Source organism: Petaurus breviceps, unplaced genomic scaffold (genome assembly GCF_028583685.1).
Source record: "Petaurus breviceps papuanus isolate PSGF00001 unplaced genomic scaffold, PetGlider_PUasm1.0 189, whole genome shotgun sequence".
In the NCBI taxonomy this organism is placed as follows: Eukaryota; Metazoa; Chordata; class Mammalia; order Diprotodontia; family Petauridae; genus Petaurus; species Petaurus breviceps.
Genome location: NW_027185809.1, coordinates 14374301 through 14396473, shown reverse-complemented (window position 1 = coordinate 14396473; position 22173 = coordinate 14374301). Strand labels below are relative to the sequence as shown.

General features: G+C 37.8%; 1 protein-coding gene across 1 annotated transcript in view; it reads left to right on the top strand.

Moving 5' to 3' along the window:
* BATF (basic leucine zipper ATF-like transcription factor) overlaps positions 1-22173 on the top strand; it is a 45697-nt gene that overhangs the window by 5146 nt on the left and 18378 nt on the right. The window lies entirely within an intron of this gene.

Below are 22173 nucleotides of genomic sequence, written 5' to 3'. Positions count from 1 at the left end.
CCACTTTCTTAATTCTAAGCAATAAATCCAAGCCCTGATTTGTAACACATTTGTCAATTTCTGAGGTATAAACCCTCACACTGAAAATGTAGTCATTGGCCTTGGTGTGGACTCCATCGAACCCCTGAGACCCAGTCTCAACCTTAGCTCTTCCTTGTGCAGACTTTATTTTGTATATATTTTGTTTGTAAATGATTGTTTTCCTGTTGTCTCCCCCCGTTAAATTGTGAATTCCTCGAGAGCTCTGCCTTTTTTTGTATCCTCAGTGCTTAGAACAGTATATACTCAGGAAATGGTCTCAACTACCTCTATGAGAGTTGTCAAATTGACAAGCATATACACATATGTATTTTTATATATGTAGATTTCTGTGTCTTTATTGCCTGCTATATCTATTCCTATAAATATAGAGAGAGCTATCTATATCTATAAAGAGAGAAACTCCTCTCCCCCCCCCGCCCCAGTGGTATGGAATAGAAGATCAAACAGATTTCTGTTAACTTTTAAAATGATTTAATTTTTAAAATCTGCCTATAGATGTTCGTCTACATAAGTTTGGCTCTATGTAGCTGTACCTATATCTACGTAGGTATGTGTTATATTTTTATTTGAACCTTCTGGAAACACAACACCCTGAAGGTATAGCACCAATCAATGGACCTTTTCTGACTTCCCCAACCTCATTTTTAGTGCTGCATCTCCCTCCCTAGTCATTGTGCATGTTTTAGGCCATCTGCTGTTTTTATTTGTTCTGTGAGCATACAGTTCCCTGTGGTAGAATACAAATTCCTTGAGGGGTAGAGACTGCTTAACTCTTACTGTTGTATCCTTAGTGCTTAGCATGGTGGTGCTGAAGCATGGCAAGGACAGTCTGGAAAGGGCTGCCATGTACAAGCAGGGGGAAGTGCAAAAATAAGGTTTATCTTTTAAAATCAAGGCTGGATTGTCAAACTGGCACCTGCTTATAGGTGGCTCAGCTACAATGAGTTTGACCTACCATGCAGGAGTGGTAACAGAATGGCAGGACTAGCTTTATTATGGAGTTGAAAAGGATGAGATGCTATGTTGGGGATAGATCAGTGAAAATACACAGAGAAGAAATGTAGAGCCCTACACTCAGAATCATCTAGTCTAAGCTCAGATTACTTCCTTGAATTAGGTCAAGTAGATTTTATGTTTTCTGCTGTTGCATGAGAGCGAGTCTTTAACCCTACACAGTTGAAATCCACTTTGGGGCATAATGCTCACTTGCAGCGCAGGATTCCTGATGACATTTTCCTGGGCAACGATTGCCACATGTTTTGTTCATAGTGCTCTCCATTTTATTTTATTTATTCTTATCCTCTGGAAGAGACATAATGGTGTAATGGAGAGAGCGTTGGTTTTGGAGTCCAGTGAGGTTGAATCCTAGCAGAGAAGTAGAATAAAGATGAAGAATAAATAAATTTTAGACAGACAGATAGATATTTACTAAGGCTTATATTCCAGGCAAGTGCTTAGCACCGGACACACAGATGAAAGCAAATAGGACAGTCTCTACCCTCAAGAAACTTATCTTTTAATGAGGGGAGACCACACATAAAGGAAAGGAGGTGAGGGTGGGAAGGGTACCCAGGCTGGGGCATGGTGAGGAAACTGTGGGTAGGGCTGAAGAGGAAGAAAGAAATGAATTGTGAACCTTTTGCATTTGCCCCATCCCTTTTGTGTCAGAAGACAGGCATTTAGGATTCTTTATTAAAATCTGTACCCTGGTATTGAGCAAGTTCTCTGGATGTCTGGAATAATAACCCTTAGCATCCTTGCTTTTGCTTCCTTTGCTTCTTACATGGTAGCCAGATAGAACAGTGGATAGACTACTTGATCTGAAATCAGGAAGACCTAAGTTCAAATTCTTAACTCATTAACCTCTGTCTGCCTCAGTTTCCTCAATTGTAAAATGGGGATAATAATAGCACTTTCCTCTCAGAGTTCTTGTGAAGATTAAATGAGATAAAATTTGTAAAGCATTTAGCATAGCCCTGGCACTTAGTACTTAATAAATACTTATTATGTCCCCTTTTGTTTCCAGTTCCTTCCTAAATGCTGCAAGAAATATTTTGGTGTGTGTATGAGCTTTTCTTTCTGTCTCCAACATCCTTGGGTCCTAGCAGTGAGATCTCTGGGCATGTGTATCTAATCATTTTCTTGACATCATAGCAAATTGCTTCCCAGGCATTCATAGATTCTTAGTTGGAATGGAATAATAATCATTGAGTCTGAAACAACCTCATTTTATGGATAAGGAAATTGAGATCCATTGACATCATAGTTAAACCCAGAACCACAGAGCTAGATAATGACAAGCCCAATTTTGTGAGTCCAAGTCTAGTGGCCTTTTCACAACCCCACAGTCTCCTTTCATGCTATCCAAATTTGCTCTCTACTTATACCTGAATCCTAAGCATTTACTTATCATTTGGACTGACTCCAATGTCTGCCTGACATTCCATCTGTCTGAGATTCAAACTAAATAGCTCTAAGTTCTTGAGATTTAATAATCTTCTTTCTGTTTGCAGCATTGTTGCTAAAGCAAACTCTAGAGGGACGTAGGGAATGTACTCAGGTGCCTGAGTCCAAAGGAAAAAAAATTGTTGATTTTTAAAATCCTAAATAAATAGTTACTTTCCCAAATATATTTATTTGTCTTTTGGTCACTGCATAGTCAAATCAGGAACATATTCAAAGTTCTATTTGTTTGATGTTCCTCTTCCCCTCTTTTTTTTTTTCCTTAGGAGTTTCTCATTCTATTGGCTAGGTCTTTAAACCCCTTGATAATAAATTGGGACAGATCTAGCATTTAGATTCAGATATTTTAAGGATATTAAATATCGATCATGCTCAAATAAATTTCTTGCTTTTTCCCCCTCTTCACTCACAAGTCTTCCTGTGCCTTCTTCCTTCTGGTGTATTCTTATCCCCCACAAAATGAGAGGCAATAGTGATGTACTGAAAAGAACACCACATTTAGAATCATAGGGCGTGGGTTTAATGCCTGGATTTGCCACTTGCTTTCATGACCTTCTTAAGCACATCGTATAATTTCTGGGCATCAGTTTCCTCATTTATAGAATGATGGAGTTCAATGAGGCGACCGCTAAGTCCTTTCTAGCTCTAAATCAATGAAAACTCATGATTCAGAAAAATATTTGGAAATAATATTATGTTGTGAAGATACACATCAGGTATAACTTTCCTCATCTGGTATTTTGGTTATTTAGGAAATTGGCACAAAAAAGGAACAAGCTGAAGCAGTCATTTTCCCCCAATAAGATGCAGGTTTGTAAGATCAAGACTTTGATTTGATGTTATTTTCATTTTATGTCATTAGCCAATAGAGACCTAATTACTTTAAGTACACTTCTAGGATGTTTCCACTTCATTTTAGGTATTGTTCATTTCATACCACAGCAAACCAATCATATCATAGCAATCTTTAGTTTCCCAATGAAATGAAAACCTCTGTAGCAGACCACAAATTCACCTTGAGCCAATGATACAGTAACCGAAGAAATAAACATAAATCAGAGACTGCCCAAGATAAGCAGCTGGTCCAGGGTGGTGACAATGCACCTGTATTCTGCCCTTGCCAAACCATATCAGGAACGTCATGTCCAGTACTAGATGTGACATTGTAGGAAGGATATTACTAGAGCATGTCCAGAGAAAGAGGATCAAAGTGACAAAGGGCTTTCAAGATCATCCTGTATGAAGATGGGTGGAAGAAATTGCAGATGTTTAGCTGGAAGGAAAGTAGATTAAGGCGGGGGGGGGGAGGAGAGGGAGAAGGGAAGGAGGAATAGTGAGATCTTAACTCTTTTCAAATCCTTGAAGAGATGGCATATGGGAGAGGACTAATTTTATTCCGGTTGACCCCAAATGGCTGAACCAGGAATAATTGGTAAAAGGAAGGGAAACTTTCCGAATAGGAGCTGTCTTTTTCTTTTCTCATGGGTTCCCTCCCACTAGACATTTTAAGGTGAAAGATAGCTGACCACAGAGGATGTATTGTCCTGAGAGGCATGGGTTAGGCCAACTGACTTCTGGAGTTTCTTCCAGCACTAAGATTCTATTATTTAATGACTCTAGACAATTATTTATTTTTTAAAAACTTGGGGGGAGGGAAGGCAAGGCAATTGGGGTTAAGTGACTTGCCCAAGGTCACACAGCTAGTCAGTGTGTCAAGTGTCTGAAGCCAAATTTGAACTCAGGTCCTCTTGACTCTAGGGCTGGTGCTCTATTCACTGCACCACCTAGTTGCCCCTGACAATTGTTGATAAGTAGAATGAACATTTCCAAATAGAAATCATAATTTGTTAGTAAACCTCTCTAGCTATTTATTCCTTGCCTTCAATGGTTCAGTTATCTGAAAATATCACAAGTGTTTTCATGTGAGAATGAAACTGTATATTGATGCATCTCTTCTTGGTTCTAATTCAGAATTCTTTTGTTTTCTTTTTGTAGGGGGGAAGGTAGGGCAATTAGGGTTAAGAGACTTGCCCAAGGTCACATGGCTAGTTTTTGTGTTAAGTGTCTGAGGTTAGATTTGAACTCAGGTCCTCCTGACTCCAGGGCCAGCGCTCTATTCACTGCACCACCCAGCCACCCCAAGAAGTCATGCTTCTTTTTGAGGGGCAATTGGGGTTAAGTGACTTGCCCAAGGTCACATGGCCAGTTTTGTGTTAAGTGTCTGAGGCCAGATTTGAACTCAGGTCCTCCTGACTCCAGGGCTGGTGCTCTCTTCACAAGAATTCTTTAAGAATAAAAATAAGCCCCCCCCCCAAACAAAAACAAAACAAAACAAAATCCAGATTTCTGTAGCAAGAATACAAGATAATGGTTAAAATAAGCTTCTGAAGCTAGATGAATATTGTTTTATTAAAAATTTACATCTAAAGAATATTTGCATCATATTTTTAAATATGTTGCACTTATTGGAGAGGCAGCTTGGTAGACTACAGTGTGGAGTGAGGAGACCAGACTTCAAATAATGACTTTGTTTCCCTGTTATCTGTGTAACCAAAGGGAGTCACTTAACCTCTCTCAGTCCCAGTTTTCCCATCTGTGAAATGGATAATAACACTTTTGGTACTTGTTATAAATATAAACCTTTTATTATTATCCTGACCCTCCAAAGGGGGCAATGGCCTTCCTCTGATTCATGCTATGTCTCTGGGTAAAAGATCAACTGTCTAGTTTATTGACTGTGATTTCTCTCCATTGGTTTCCACACAGCATATAAAATCAAGATAAAATCTTTTCAAAATGCCATTGATTTGCCAACATCTCATATGCCTCATCTCAGGCCAGCTTTGCTATTTACTATCTAACAGGACTTTGGTCAAGTAACCTCTTGAAGCCTCAGTTATCCCATTAGTAAAATGGGGCTAATAGTTTGTAGCCCTGGTTTCAAAAAGTTGTGGGGCTCAAATGAGATAATGTATATAAAGTATTTAGCAGATTTAATAGCAGTAGTGACTTCTTTGGACCTCAGTTTCCCCCTCTATGAGAGTGGTACAGTGGATAAAGCACTGGGCTTGTAATCAGGAAGATGCATCTTCCTGAGTTCGAATTTGGCCTCAGACACTAGTTCTATGATCCTGGGCAAATCATTTAACTCTGTTTGTCTCAGTTTCTTCACCTGTAAGATGAACTAGAGAAGGAAATGGCAAACCACTCTAGCATCTTTGGCAAGAAAACCCCAAATAGGATCACAAAGAGTCGAACGTGACAGAAAACGACTGAACAAGAAAAATCCTCCTCCATGTAAGGAGACTGACTCAATCATCTGTTACAGCTCTAAATTCAATTACTGTGATTACTGTGACTCCTTTTCCCTTTGGTGACTAGTAAGATAAACTCTCGGACGTCTGAGTAGAATCTCTCCCTGGCCCTTCATAACTCCTGCTTCAGTTCTCCTCTGTTTTCCTTAGCAGACTAGGGATGTTCTAAATTCCTTGTGAGCAGGAACTCTTATCTCTTCTTCATCTCTGTATCCCTTTCTTTGTCTAACTTGTGGCAATAAAGGCATCAAGTACCTACTGTGCGTGAAGCATTGCTCTAAGTGCTGGGGACAATACAAAGTTTGGATAAGAGATATCAATGACTTGTTTACTTGTTTCTGTTGCATCTGACTCTTTGTGACCCCTTCACCTCCTCCCCCCCATACTATTGATAATAAAGATATATTATGTTAGTTACTTGATTGATAAAACATCAAACCCCTGCCCTCAGGGAGCTTACTGTCTACAAACATACTTCAGATAATTCAATTACAGAGTATTATGTGGTAGGGACAGCTAGGTGGCACAATGGATAGATAGAATGCTGGCTCTGGAGTAAGAAGACTCATGTTCCTGAGTTCAAATCTGACCTTAGACACTTTTCCAGCTTTGTGACCATAGGCAAGTCACTTAACCCTGTTTGCCTCAATTTCTTCATCTGTAAAATAAACTGGAGAAGGAAATGGCAAACCACTTCAGTATCTTTGCCAAGAAAACCCCAAATGGGATCACAAAGAGTCAGTCATGACTGAAAGAAATAAACAAAAACAACAATAATTGTGTGATGACTAAGTGCTCCATGGAATCAAAGAGGAAGGTCATTATTGACTATCTGAGTTCCTCTTTCAACCACGTTTTCCATTTTATTTTATTTTTAGTTTCTGAAATAAAACAAGTATTTTCATAGCATAGTAGAATTAAAAAAAGATGATTGTATAGGAAATCTATTATACACAACTTGCTATTCTTTTAAATATGTAATAAAGTTACCATGTAACTTTTTTCTTTCTTTTCTTCCTTCCCCTAGTCTCACTCCCTAGAGATGGCTACCATTTGACACACATATGTATATGTGTGTATATATATGTATGTATACAGATATATGTAAAATCATTCTATATATACTTCTATTTATCAGTTCTTCTGGATTCAGATAACATCTTCCTTCATAGGTCCTCTCTAGTTAATTTCGGTATTTATATTAGTCAAAATGACTAAGTCATTCAGTTTTTCTTAAAACAATATTGTTGTTACTGTATAGAACATTCTCTTGGTTTTTGCTTATTTCACTCTTCATTACTTCATTCAAATCTGTTCATGTTTTTCTAAAATCAAGAAGCTCATCATTTCTTACAGCACAATAGTTTCCATCACAATCATATACTACAACTTGTTCAGTCATTCCCCAACTGATGGGCATCCCTGCAATTTCCACCACAAAGAGAACTGCTGTAAACATCATAGAAACACATAGGTTCTTTTCCTCTTTCCCTAATCATCTCTGGAAATAGACCTATTAGTGGTATTGCTAAACCAAATAAATGTTGACTGAATGGTTTACAGTAGTCTTAAATTTTCATTAGCTATCATATATTAATCATCTACTTTTCCCTTAATTCATGATACCTGTTCCAGCCAGGAACCTTGCATATAATCAATGTCTTTAACATTAACATTTTTCTTTGCCTTTTCAAAATTGCTTGACTTTACAAATAGTGTTTCGGACATCATCCTTTTGTCCTGTAATGTGACCAGGCTACTTTGTCAACAGACAACTGTGCTTTCAGAAGCAACCGATTTAGTGGGGATGGTTTCCAAATGTGTAGAATAACTGTTTCCCTGTCCTAGCCACCAAGCTATTTGTTTTCTAAACCCAGATCTTCGGTGGCGTAACAGCTTCTCCTCAGTTTCACTTGTTGTCACAAAGAACAAATCTGATGCCTTTCATTGCATCAATGTAATTTCAATATTTTCAGACTATTACAGTGGGTTTCTCTAGGGAAAGTGTGGCTATAGTGACTCCATCATCATTATCAATAGTTTGTCCTTATGTGACTTCCTAAAAATCCAGCCCTGCTGTTTTCAAATCAGAATAGCAAAGTTGTCTTTTCTTCTATTATACTATCTATATTATTAGCAAAGTTGTCTTTTCTTCTATTATACTATCTATATTATTAGCAAAGTTGTCTTTTCTTCTATTATACTATCTATATTATCGAAAACAAAACAGTACAAATGTCAATGGCCACTGAGAAATTGGGTTAGGTGATTTCCATCCCCATTCCCTATTGTGATCCTAACCATTGAACGGTCGTATTTTAATGACCTATCAATTCAGCACTTTTCTTTTGTTTGTTTATTTTATTTATTTTGTCATTTTAAAATTTACTAATTTACTAACACCTTACTAATTTTGTCATTTTAAAATTTACTAATTTACTAACACCTTACTAATTTGAAAAACATCAACAAATGTGAATAGTTCCTTATACAAAGGAGAATAGAGAAAGAGGATGAATATATCTCTTAAGTATACCTTGCTTTTTTGTTTTTGGAGGGGGGAAGGCAAGGTAATTGGGGTTAAGTGACTTGCCCAAGGTCACACAGCTAGTAAGTGTATCAAGTGTCTGAGGTCACATTTGAACTCAGGTCCACCTGACTCCAGGGTCAGTGCTCTATTTATGGTGCCACCTAGCTGCCCCTATACCTTTCTTTTAAAAAAAAAAAGAAATATTAAATTTAACTGTATAGTTCCCAAACTACCTTGATTGAGTGCATCCCTTTCTGAATTTTCTTCTGCTCTTTTCTGTGTATTTTTAAAATATTTGATTGGTGTTCTTTTTTTTTGTATCACTATGTCTCCCATCTCCCCACCCCCACCTCCATACACAAAGAAATAAAAACCCTTTCTTGAAAGAAATATAATCAAGCAAAGACATTTCTACATTGACCTGTGTCTGAAAAGGTATGACACATTCTGCACTCTAGTTCATCACCTCTCTGCCAAGAGATGGACAACATGATTCATCATCGGTCCCCTGAAGTCATGACTGGTTACACTGATCAGAGCTAAGTCTTTCAAAGTTGTTTTCCTTGACAGTGTCATAACCATCATATAGTTTTTCTGGTTGTGTTCACTTCACTATCTTTCAGTTCATATAAGTCTTCTAATGCTTCTCTGAATGTGACCCCTTTATAATGTCTTTTACTATAATAATGTTCCATTACATTCCTATAGCTTTTCTCCCTGGCCCTTGCAGGCGGGATCCTCAGAGCTAGACTGCTACTGTCTCATGCTCCAGGTTCTAGGGCTCATTCAGGTAGATTGGGGATGATTTCTACCTCTATAGCACATGAGCCCCAAAACATACTTTTCCACCATGATTATCAACTGATATACTTAGTCAGCCAGATAAATAGTTTTTTAGAAATGATTATTTGCTATGGTGATATAATTGGTACAAAACTCTTCCTCCCCACTGTGGCCCCCAAACAAGTCTGATACACTCTCCCTTTACCTGCAACTATATACAGAGCCTAGGGGAATGTGGCCTCAATCATACGGCAAATGTGGCGAAGGGGACACCCATAGCTCTTGGAAGCCCTCTTGCTCAAGTCTTCAACATGTTCACTTTTGGTGTATTGTAGCTTTTCTGCTGACATCCTTGTAGAGCCTTGAATATGCCTTTCCTCATTGTATCCAGTTGATCACTGGCATCCAATAACCACACTGTCATCTGCCGTGGTTTCTCCAGAGACGCTGTTAGAGTGCTAGTGCAAAATCCAAGTCCTAAAAGTTCACAAGGTTCCTCCTGTCTAGCGAGTGGGCAAAGGAGGAGAGCAAGACAGAATATTTCCAGAATGACTGCATCAGTTAACAACTCCACCAACAATGCATGAGTGTGCTTGTTCTCTGACCATTGTCATTTTCCCTTTTTGTCATCTTTGCCAATCTGAAGGGGTATGAGGTCGAACCTTAAAGTTTGCTTTAATTTGCATTTCTTCCATTATTAGTGATTTAGGGCATTTTTTCAAATGATTGAAATAGCTTGCATTTCTCTTTTTAAAAACGGACCATTTATCTATTAGGAGAATGACTGTACTTACACATTTGTATCGATTCATTATATCTTGGCTATCAGGCTTTTATCAGAGAAATTTTTTGTAAAGATTTTTCCCAAGTTAGCTATCTCCCTTCTAAATCTAACTGCATTGATTTATTTGTATAAACACTTTACAATTTTGTCATAAAATTGTCCATTTTTATCGCCTGTGTTCTCTAGCCCTTGTTTGATCACCAACCCTTCCTCTCTTCATCTCCTTTACTGCTTCTCCAATTTGTATATGGTATGACCTTTGTGTATCTATCTCATTAATCCATTTGGAATTTATTAATACATACGATATGAGATGTTGTTCTAAACTCAATTTCTACTAGTAGTTTTTGTTGAATAATGATTTCTTACCCTTGAAGTTGCAGCTTTCAGATTTACTAAACACTATGCTCTTATATTCAATTACTTCTGGGTTTTGTGCACCTAATTTGTTCAGTTTTTCTATTATTTAACCCTTACTGAATAATTTTGATGATTACTGTTTTCCAGTATACTTAGATATTTGATTCTTCTAGGCCCCTTTCTTCTCACTTTTTTTCTCTTAATATTCTTGACCTTTCATTCTTCTGGATGATTTTGGTTATATTTTTTCTTATTTCTTCAAGTAACTTTTGAGTATGGCATTTAATCTGTAAATTAACTTAGACTGTATTGTTATTTTTATTATATTAATCAGACTTCTTTCATAAATTGTTTTTTGTTATATAATAATTAAGTGAATGTCCACAGGGACTATTCAGTGCTGATAGGAAGAACCAAATATTTTTGTCTTGGGTCAAATTGAACCTCAAATATACCAACTTGATCAGTATCAAAAGAGGTAGCTTGGGAGAGTGTATAAACAGGAACACTTGTATTCAAGTCTTTCCTCTGACAGACTTTGATGCTGTGATCTTGTGCAAGTCATTTAAACTCTCAGTGCTGCAGGCAAGTCTCTAAGACTAATAATGGTTAAGGATGGATTCCTATCTGTAGCCATTAAAGAAGTTTCCATACTTAGAATTTCCCAAACTGATGAAATTGTAGGCATGTCCCTCCAAAAAAATAATATTATGAATGGATTCTTATTTATGAAGAACCATAACTAATGCCTAGTTATTGTTCAGTAGTTTTTCAGTCATGGCCAACTTCATGACCACATTTGGGTTTTCTTGGCAGAGTTGCTAGAGTGGTTTGTCATTTGCTTCTCCAGTTTATTTTACAGATGAGGAACTGAGGCAAAGAGGGTTAAGTGTCTTGCCCAGGGTCACACAGCTAGCAAGTGTCTGAAGCCAGGTTTGCACTCACAAAGATGAGTCTTCCTGACATCAGGCCCAGCATTCTATACATTGCATTATTTAGCTAACCCTTAATCTCCGTCTCAATCCAACAAATTTCTTATTGTTTAGATGTATCAGACTCTTCATGAACCTATTTGGGGTTTTGTTAGCAAAGATACCGGAGTAGTTTGCCATTTTCTTCTCTGGTTCATTTTATAGTTGAGGTAACTGAGGCAAACAGAGTTAAGTGACTTGTCCAGGATCACACAGCTAGTAAGTGTCAGATTTGAACTCAGGTCTTCCTGACTCCAGACTCAGTGCTCTATCCTTTGAACCATCTAGCTACTTCTGGTGCTCAGACGATGCACCATAACGCATGGTGGCCTGGGATAAGGAGAAGGAAAAGAATTCTCAATTTCAGTATTTGGGGGAGGACACCTCATGAGATGTCCTCCCCCAAATAAGACCCAATAAGAAGAGAGAATCCAGGGCATAATGAGGCTGCTTCTGATGAACCAATATTTGAGTGAACAGAGCAGGGCTAAATTGGGTGGGGAAGAGTCCAACTGGGGAGTTGCAGTCTGCAAAGAAGCCTGTCATCTGGTCATTTCCTGCTTATGCACCAGATCCCAGTTAGAGTATTTTAATTGTTCTTGCCAACTTATTGATAAGATCAAGTATTTCTACCTGCTGTAATAAAAGGCTTCAGCTACATTTTGGCATAAAATGGGATGCAATGTAAGATTTAAAATAAGGCACTGGTAGGTGGAAGAAATTTGAATGATCTTACTTTCCAATTCCTTCACAATAATCCTAATGATGTCATCATGCTTGGACTATTTTTTTTTTCAGGGACTTAGCCTGATTAAAAAAATTTAAGTTTTTTCAAAAAAAGAACAAACAATGTGAAATGGAAATTCATGGTTTTATGTTGAATCCTCTTTCTATGTTGTGCTGTGTACATGGAAATGTTGTTAAAATCTTTTTGTATTTAAATTCAAAACGAATAAAAATTTTAAAACATGATTTTTGTTTTAGATATATTCTCCTGTCTTATCAGTTTGGTTTCTTTTATATCTTGAACTCTGAGATTAAACTCTTTATCACACAATCTATTTTAGAGGCAGTTGAGACAGAAATTAAGAAGAATCCAGAACTATCTTCACCATTTATTTATCCCTAGGTTACCCAGAATATGGAGTTAGTTCTAACTTCATTGGCTGGATCCCTTCTTTTAGCAGAACTATTACTTTTTTCTCTTCCACAGTAGATTTCTTTTCTTGTTCTTGGGGATTTTCTAGCTGTGTCTTTCATATTAAGTTCACTTTTTTTTTAAATTCCCACTTGGACTTCTTAGGCAGACTGAATTTTACATCTGATCCAAGCTTTTCATTTTACTGATAAGAAAGTTGAAGTTTAGGGAAGGGAAGTGACTTAGGGCTCTACTTAGGTAGGGGCAGAACCAGCATTAGAACCCACTTCCCCTAAGTCTCAGCCTATCACTCATCTTTTGCAGTTATGTTGCTATTCTTTGAATAGAGAACACTCAGATAACAATAGCTGATATTTATACATAGCATCTTCAAGTTTGCAAAGTTACACATTTAACCCTGCTCTGAGGTTTTCAAAGTTACAATGTCTAACCTTATAAGCATAGGACACACCAGTCTCAGAATTCTCCATGAACCAATCCCCATCACCTACACATACAGTGAGTGAGCACTGGCGCTGGAGTCAGCAGGACCTGAGTTCAAATGCAGCCTCAGACACTTAACATTTACTATTTGTGTGACCTTGTTTGGGCAAGTCACTTAACCCCAACTGCCCTGCTTCCCCCTCTAAAAAAAAAAAAGACCAAAACATCCATTGTTCTGTGTTCTGGGATTACAGTGTCTTTGCAAGAAAAAGGATAGCGCTCAATGTTTTGGGAGGAAACTCAGAGAGGCTATGAGCGTAGTCGATTGTGACTGGTTCACAGAATGCTCTGGGTTTGCTGTGTCTCACAATGCAGCAGGACACATAATCTATCTCCTATGATCCTCATAGCAACCCTGTGACATAGGTGCTATTTGTATCCCCATTTTTCAGATGGGTAAATGGAGCCTGAGAAACATTGAGTGACTTACCCAGAATCATATAGTCAGTAAGTACTAAAACAGTTGACTAGTCATGACAAACAGCATTTATGCCTAGATGTTCTTGACTTTAAATCAAGCTTACCATCTAACATGGTACCATTTCACGAGGCCTTGAATATTCTTTTTATTGTTTCTTTAGGGTTTTCTTGTATCAGTTGTATATGGCCTGGGAGGGACTCCCGTTTAGAGTGTACATAACTGCATGCCCACGCACATACACAAATATGTACACTCTTTTCAGTACTCACATTCCATGTCAGTCACCTAGAACTATATGATGTTTATCATAAAGAGAATGGGCAAAGGGGGTGTGAGTAACTGATGCCACAAAACAAAGAGTTCTACAAATGCATGCCCTGCTGATGGCAGGTCAAGTTCAACATCTGTGAAAAGCATATTTTAAGAGTTCAACACTCTGTAGATCTCATCTCAATATAAAACATGTTAACTCCATGATCACAGCCCAACTTCTCTTCCATTAAGGAGATACTTCTATGAAGCTACCTTCAGTTTTAAGTTATTGAGAGGTTTTTTTTTTATGTTGTGTCAGATGGTTTGAACCACAGCTTCACAGATAAATTTCTTTTTTGCTGTTGTTCAGTCATTTCAGTTATGTCCAATTCTTTGTGATCCCCTTTTGGAGTTTTCTTGGCAAAGATACTGGACTGGTTTACCGTTTCTTTTGAATTTTACAGATGAGGGAACTGAGGCAAGCAGGGTAAAATGATTTGCCTAGGGTCACACAGCTAGTAAGTGTCTGAGGCTGGCTTTGGACTCAGGTCTTCCTGAGTCCAGGCCCAATCTTCCTATATCCACTGTGTCACCTAGCAAATTTCCTTAGGCATTGCAGCATTTTACCTGGCTTTTTACCTTAGTGTGGTAGCTAACCTCTCACCACTGTAGAAAATGGGAATATAAAGTACCGAACATGAGATAAGGACTTTTGAGATCAACCAGGCCAATCCTTCCATCTTATTAGTAAGGAAATGGAAACCCAGTCACCACCAACTAATCTAAAGGCATTTTAATTTGCCAAACTACATGGGGTGAGCTGGAGATACAAAGAAAGCAAAACAAATACAAAACCCCACCAAACAGCCACAGTCCCCGCCCTCGAGGACCTTTCTACTGTGGAAGACAAATAACTAGGTAGAAACAAGATTATGCAGAATAAAATGGAGATAATCACATCAGGAGGGGGGGGGGCGTTGAAGGGGATTGGGAAAGGTTTATTTTTTTGTTGTTTGTTTTTTAGAGGGGGGAAGGCAAGGCAATTGGGGTTAAGTGACTTGCCCAAGGTCACACAGCTAGTAAGCGTGTCAAGTGTCTGAGGTTGGATATGAACTCAGGTCCTCCTGACTTCAGGGCTGCCGCTGTATTCATGGAGCCACCTAGCTGCCCCGGGAAAGGCTTCTTGTAGAAGGTAGGAATTTAGCTGGTGCTTGAAAAAAGACAGGGAAGTTAGGGATGTGAAACAACTTGTCCAAGGTCACAGAGCTAGCTGTGTAAACTGTAGTGATTATAAGTGCTCATTTGTAAAGAAGAAACCACTTAGGTAGGAGACTACAGTTATCCCTTCCATATCATGGGGGTTTAGGGACACAGCCCCTTCTGGAAAATCAACATAAAATACTTTGGCCCTAGCTTCGTACCAGAGAAGTCTGGATTTTTTCTTTTTTCTCTTATGGGGTATTTACAATACTGTATTATAAAATTTGGGTTAATTATTTGGTCATAGGGTTTGTATTGTCTGATGGCCTTTGTGTGTTGCCTGTGGCTTCCATAACCACCCCCCCCCCAAATTCCCGTTTAATTTCTTATGCCACCTGGCAACATATCAAAACTGCAATGGGGAAAGTGGCAATGTAGAAGGGATAATTGTAGTTGAAGCAACTAACTAATTGTGACAGTAAAACTGGGGCAAGGAGAGTCAAGTCAAAATGCTGAGTGAGTGGGGGAGAGCTACTTAGTAAGTCTGGGGGTCAGTTCAGATGGAACTTGAAGTTATGTTAATAATACTTTAAACTGGTGTAAAGCTTTACTGTCTATAACACAATTGGACCGACTTTTCTTGGGCCAATCAACAAGAGTTTTCTATTTTCTCAGTGTCATTGTGCTCTTCTAGTACTTACTTCCTTCCCTGGCTTTCTTCAAGTCCCGACTGAAATCCCACCTTCTACAGGAAGCCCTTCCCAATCCCTCCAAATTCCACTCCCTCTCCACTATTTCCTATTTATCCCGTATGTAACTTATGTGCATATTGTCTCCCCAGTTAGACTGCAAGCTCCTTGAGGGTAGGGACTGTCTTTTGCCTCTTTGTGCCAGTGCTTAGCACAGTACCTGGCACATGATAGATACTTAAAAGTTTTTCCATCCAATTTCACTCCATTTTTTCCCTGTTGCGTATAGCTTTAGCTGCTGGAGCTTTGCAGTAAGCAGTCAGAGGCTGTGACATCATTGTATTATTCTATGTGTCTGAATCCTCCTTAGTCAGGCCCAGGACACAGAGTCCATCAAAGAGAGCACTAAAGTAGTGATATGTTTTTATTGTTGTTTAAAAAATTTTTTAAAATTTTAGACTTAAATACTAAAATGTAAATACACAATAAGAAAAGAAAAAGAAACATTATAAACTTAAATATTAAAACCTAAATACAAAATAAGAATATGCATAGCAGAATGTAAGAGAATTCAAAACATACAGCAAAAAATTTCTATTTCAAGAAAGCCTGTATAATAAATACTACACATTGTGTTGAGAGCTGTCCATTTTTTCTTTACTGCCTTGTAAGTTTTCTTTGGTTTTCTGCTATGCACTTGTGTTTTGTTCTGTTTTTTAAAAAATTCCATCTAGAACCATATATCTGATCCTTCAAAAGTGAACTTAGGCCACTAGTAGTGGGAATTTTATGTGATGCCTTGTCCAGGAAGGAGAATCTCTAGTTCTTGACCAACATAAAAAAGGATTAGCTTACCTTTTATCTTTATTGTTTTCCCCATAAAATTGGGAAGAATATTTATTTTTCTTTTAAATTAAGAAGAATCTTGAGATATATGACAATCCATATACAATGTTCCCAAAGTCTTAGTCCATAGCTAAATGATTAAAGTTTAATTTTAAGTTGCTAAATCTTTTTTTTTGCTTTTTTTTTTTGAGGGGGGAGGGCAGGGCAATTGGGGTTGAGTGACTTGCCCAAGGTCACACAGCTAGTAAGTGTTAAGTGTTTGAGGATTTGAACTCAGGTCCTCCTGACTCCAGGGCTAGTGCTCACTGTGCCATCAAGCCACCCTAAGTTGCTAAATCTTAAAACTGCGCTAAGATTTTGGGGACATTCTGTATATGACTATCTGCTCTTCTTCCAGGTTGTCTATAAAACCCTTCTCTACTGATGACTGGGGGCAGCTAGGTGGTACAGTGGATACAGCACTAGGCTTAGAGTACAGAAGAACTGAGTTCAAATCCAGCCTCAGACATTTACTAGCTGCAAGACCCTGGACACGTTACTTAACCCCTATTTGTCTCAGTTCCTCATCTATAAAGTAGGAACACACTGGAGAAGGAAATGGCAAACTGCTCCAGAATCTTTGCCAAGAAAACCCCATGTTCTAAAGTTCATGGGGTCACACAGTCAGACTCGACTGAAGAACACACAACTCATGACCTGCCTTCACACAAAATTCAGCAAACTCATTAATTTAGAATGATTATGAGGGGAGAGAGGGCATAAATTAATATAATGTCTGGATTAGAAACTATTTTTAAAGATGGTTTCATTGCTTTTTAGTCACTGAACTGAAAGCCAGATTCTGGTTCCACCCACTCTGGCTTACCTTGCTAAATGACTTTGGGCTTTATGACTTCTCTGGTCCTCAGTTACCCTATCTATAAAATTAGGGTACTGAACTAATGATTCAATTCAATAAGCATTTATTTAGTGCCTATGGTATGTAAGGTATGTACTAAGCCCTAGGGATATATATAGAAAAAAAACTCAGATAACTCTTAACCCTAAGGACTGAGATTCTACTTCTAATGTCTATGAATAATCACTTAAAATCATTCTGTAAAAGATTGCCTAACAAGCTCGAGTCTACTTTAAAAAAAAATAGATGACTCATGTTAATGAGTCCATTAATGGTTTTTAAATAAAACCATTTTTATTTATTTAATAAAAACAGTTTTTAATCAAACTGTTTAAGTACTTAAATGATTGGTTTTCTTAATTGAATCCAGTTTGTCCTTTGAAATCTTCTGCATCTTTTTTCATACCTAATTTGCTTAGGCAGTCATTTCTCTACATATAGTGTACTTTTGGCTCATGCCTGGGTGAACTTTGGCTGTTCTTGAAATCTTTCTTTGAGATCTTTGATGTAGGCAACTCCGTGAGGAAGCTTCTTGTACCCATGAAGATCAGCAACTGTTTTACAAATTATTGTCTTAGAAAGTGGTCTAGAACTCTGAAAGGTTAAGTCATCAGCCAACGGTCACACTTCTAGTATGTATCTGAAGCAAAAATTGAACTCAGGTCTTTATGACTGGCTCTTCTATCACATTATGTCATGCATCTCATATGAATTACTATTTTTTTTTTGGAGGGGGAAAGGCAAGGCAATTGGGGGTAAGTGACTTGCCCAAGGAATTATTTAAAAAAAAATATTTTATGGTATCTCTTACATTCAATGGTGAAAATGCTATTTTTGTATTACTTAAATTTTTAAATATTAGGGAAATAGCTTAACTACGCTATAAAGAGAGGCAGCTTAATTTTAAATTATTTTAATTTTCTATTTATAGGATAAAACAAGCATTTCTATAGCAGTATAATAAAAGAAAATGATTGTACATGAAACTGAAAATCTATTACATGCAACTTGCTATTCCATTTACATATATAATAAATTTCTTTTTTTCCTTTTTTCTCTCCCCCTTCCCTAACCCCAAGATGGATGCCATTATTTTACAGCTTCTCATGTATGCTTTTAGAAATGGAATGATTTTAACATGTCATCTCTTTTAAAAAATACTAGAAAAAAATCTGCTTATTTTTAGCAACTATATTATTTGATAGGTTGTTTCAAGTCTACCAGATGGACTCAGTGGAATGGTTGGGGTTAAGCTAACATGCCACTCTAGGATTTACACAGTTGTTCTAACCCAGACAAGAAATAAGCCATTTAAACTTAAGTAAACACTCCACAGGTTTTTTTTTTTTTAATCTTTTCTACAATTATTTACTCAACTTTTTCAAATGCCCTATTATGGAGAAACCTTCTGGGATGGGTCCAATAAAATCATACCTCAACGAATTAAGGAACACATTGCAATAGCCTTAAGATTCCTGACCTTGGGGCAGCTGGGTGGTGCAGCAAATAGAGTACAGGCCCTGAAGTCAGGAGGACCTGAGTTCAAATTTGACCTCAGACACTTGACACTTAACTAATTGTGTGACCTTGGGCAAGTCACTTAACGCCAATTGCCTTGCCTTCACCCCTCTAAAAAAAAAAGATTCCTGACCTTGAAGTCAAGGTTGAGCTATTTTCACTATGGCCTGAGACTAAGATGATGTGTACTTGAGGAAACTAGTCCTAGTTCTGTGTAGACTGAATTTTTTTTTGTCTTTTTTTGGAGGGGGGAAGGCAGGGCATTTGGGGTTAAGTGACTTGCCCAGGGTCGCGCAATTAGTAAGTGTTAAGTGTCTGAGGTCACATTTGAACTCAGAATCTCCTGATTCCAGGGCTGGTGCTCTATTCACTGTGCCACCTAGCCACCCCTAGGCCAAAATTTTTTCAGAGATATGAGATGTTCTGTTAAAAACACAGTTCAGTGCTCTTTATTCCCATGACATTAAGCTAATGTGTTCATGGAGAAGTGGGAGGCTCAGAAAGATTCTGTCTTCAGGTCATGAGAGACACTTTTTTCCCCACCCACCAGTGGAAACATTTGAATTTGGACAAAAGACCTTGGTTTGAGACCCATTCCTGCTATTTACTAGTTGTTGTGACCTTGGGCAAATCATTTAGCTCCTTGTGGTTTTGTTTTATGCTTCAGGACAAGGACAAATCAGGGATTTGGACTAGATAGATCAGTTATTAAGAGGTTTTTTGTTTTGTTTTAAAAAATTGATTAACACAAGCATTTATTATCTCTTCCTCATACTGTCCCCCTTCACTGAACAATTACATAAAATGAAAAATAAAACCCTTATAACAGATATATATAGTCCACCAAAATAAATTTTACCATTAGCCATATCCAAAAATACATATCTCATTTTGCATCTTAATTACATCACTTCTGTGGCAGGAGATAGAATGTCTTTTTTGAGAAACAGGTACATGTTCAGTGTCACTGAATCTCCCTTCTTGGCGATAAGGATAGAAAGGTAGGAAGGTGCCAGGTTTTGAAGAGCTTTAACAGCCAAACAGAGGATTTGGCATTTGATCCTGAAGGCAATAGGTAATCACTAGAACTTACTGAATAGGAGAAATATATCCAGACTAGTAATGAATTAGCCAAAGCGCAGTTTTATCTTAATATAGGCTTTTAGAGACATTTGTTGATGTTTTTGCTCAGACATTTTCAGTTGTGTTCAACTCTTGGCAAAGATAATGGAGTGGTTTGCCATTTTCCTCTCCAGATCATTTTACATATTAGAAAACTGAGCCAAACAAGGCTAAGTGACTTGCCCAGAGTCACATAGCTAGTGAATATCTGAGGCCAGATTTTAACTCAGGGAACTGTCTTCCTGATTCCAACCTCTTGCTTCATCTAGCTGCCCTCTATGTTCCATTAAAAAAAAAGAAACTAGGTGTACAGAAATGCAAAATAGATTCCATCATGAGTCTGCAAAATAGATTTTAAAGAAATAGGGCTAAGTTTTAGAAAAGACACAGGTTCTCCCTGCAGAGAGAGGGCAGAGGAGGACTGTTGCTTTTGTCATTCTTGGCAAATGAAAATAGCTTCAGGTGACCCTGCACTTTTCAGCTAGAGATCTTTCTTATCTCATTCCCCACTGGCACAGTGACTGCAGCAATAACCACAGCTTAGGAGGGGGTTGATCAATAAAATATTTATTAAGTGCTTACTATGTGTCTGGTGCAGTGCTAGGTCCTGAGACACAAGTCCAGCATGTGTGTGGCCAAGCAGCCCTCTTACTTATAAGGCCACTCATGATTAGAAGCAGTATCAAGGGCCTCAACAACCCCTTTACATTCCCACATATACCATTTGGCTTCAATTTCTCTTATTCAATCAATTAAACATTTATATACACTACGTATCTATAGTATATATTGAATATATATTATATAATAATATATATAATAATAATAATATATATTAAACATTTATATACACTATGTTCCAGTTACTGTGCTAAGTACTGGGGATATATAAAGAGGCAAAGGACAGTCCCTACCCTCAAGGAGCATGAAGTCTAATGGGAGAAACAACATGTAAACAAATACATACAAGCAAGCTAAATGCTTAGCTGAAGGAAAGCACTACGATTAAGTGGAGTTGGGGTAAGCTTCCAGTAAAAGATTTGGATTTTCGTTGGATCTTAAAGGAAGCTAGACGGGTCAGTAGCTGGAGCAGTACGAGAGTATTCCAGACATGGGGAACAGCCAGAGAAAATGCCTGGAGCTGAGAGATGGAAGGTCTTGTTCATGGAACATCCAGGAGACCAGTGTCCCTGAATCCCAGAGGGTGTGTTGGGGAGTAAAGAAGATTGGCAAGGCAGAAGATGAACAGATTATAAAGGACTTTGAATGCCAAACAAAGCATTTAATATTTGATCCTGAAGCATTTTAGCATGTAATATATATGTACATATGTGTGTGCATACACATTAGCTTTCATTTTTACAAGACTCTTATGCATTTCTTACCCTAAATGCAATTTCCTCCCTTTTAGGACACTATCTTTTCCAGAAGTAATTGCAGATTCAAATAGTTCCATAGTTCTTGGAGCAGAATGTGATTTTTGCCACATCCTGGAGGCATCTCTCTCAGCTGTATTGAACCCTTTCAGTAAAGGGGACTACATTAGTATATATAGCATGTAATATGCATACATATGTGTCCACACACATGTGTGTAATATACGTACATGTATGTGCACACACATATATGTATATATACACCCATATACAGAACCAATAGAGTTTATTGAGTAGGAGTGTAACATGATCCAAGCTTTATTTTAGGAAAACCATTTTATTGGTTAAATGGAGGCTGGATTGGATCACAGAAAGACTTGAGGGAAGCAGACCCACCAGCAGGCTATTTAAATAGTCCAGGCATGACTTGATGAGTCTCTGGACCAGAGTAGTTGCAGTGTCAGAGGAAAGAAGGGGGCTTATTTAAGAGACATTGCAAAGGTGAAATCAACAAACTTTGGCAACAGATTGGATATAGGAGGTAAGAGATAGTGAAGAAGTTGGGATGATTTCTAGGTTGCGAATATGAGGGACTGGGGGGATGATGTTGTCCCATACAGTAATACAGGATGTAGGAGGGAGGAGGAATTAGCAGGAAAGATAATGAATTTTTTTTTGGACATTCAGTTATCTCTTCCACATCATGACTTTCCCCATTGCAGTTTTGATATATTGCGGGTCAGCATAAGAAATTAAATGGGAATTTGGGGGGAGTTTGTGGAAGCTATGGATGTTATGGATGTGGAGACCAGCAGATGACACAGAAAGAGCTTAGAAACTCAGAAATGTAAAAAATATAATTTATTATAAAATATATTATATAACATCAATATATTTTATCTTTTATTACCACAAATATACCCAAATTTTAAATAAGGTACTATAAACACCTCATAAAAGAA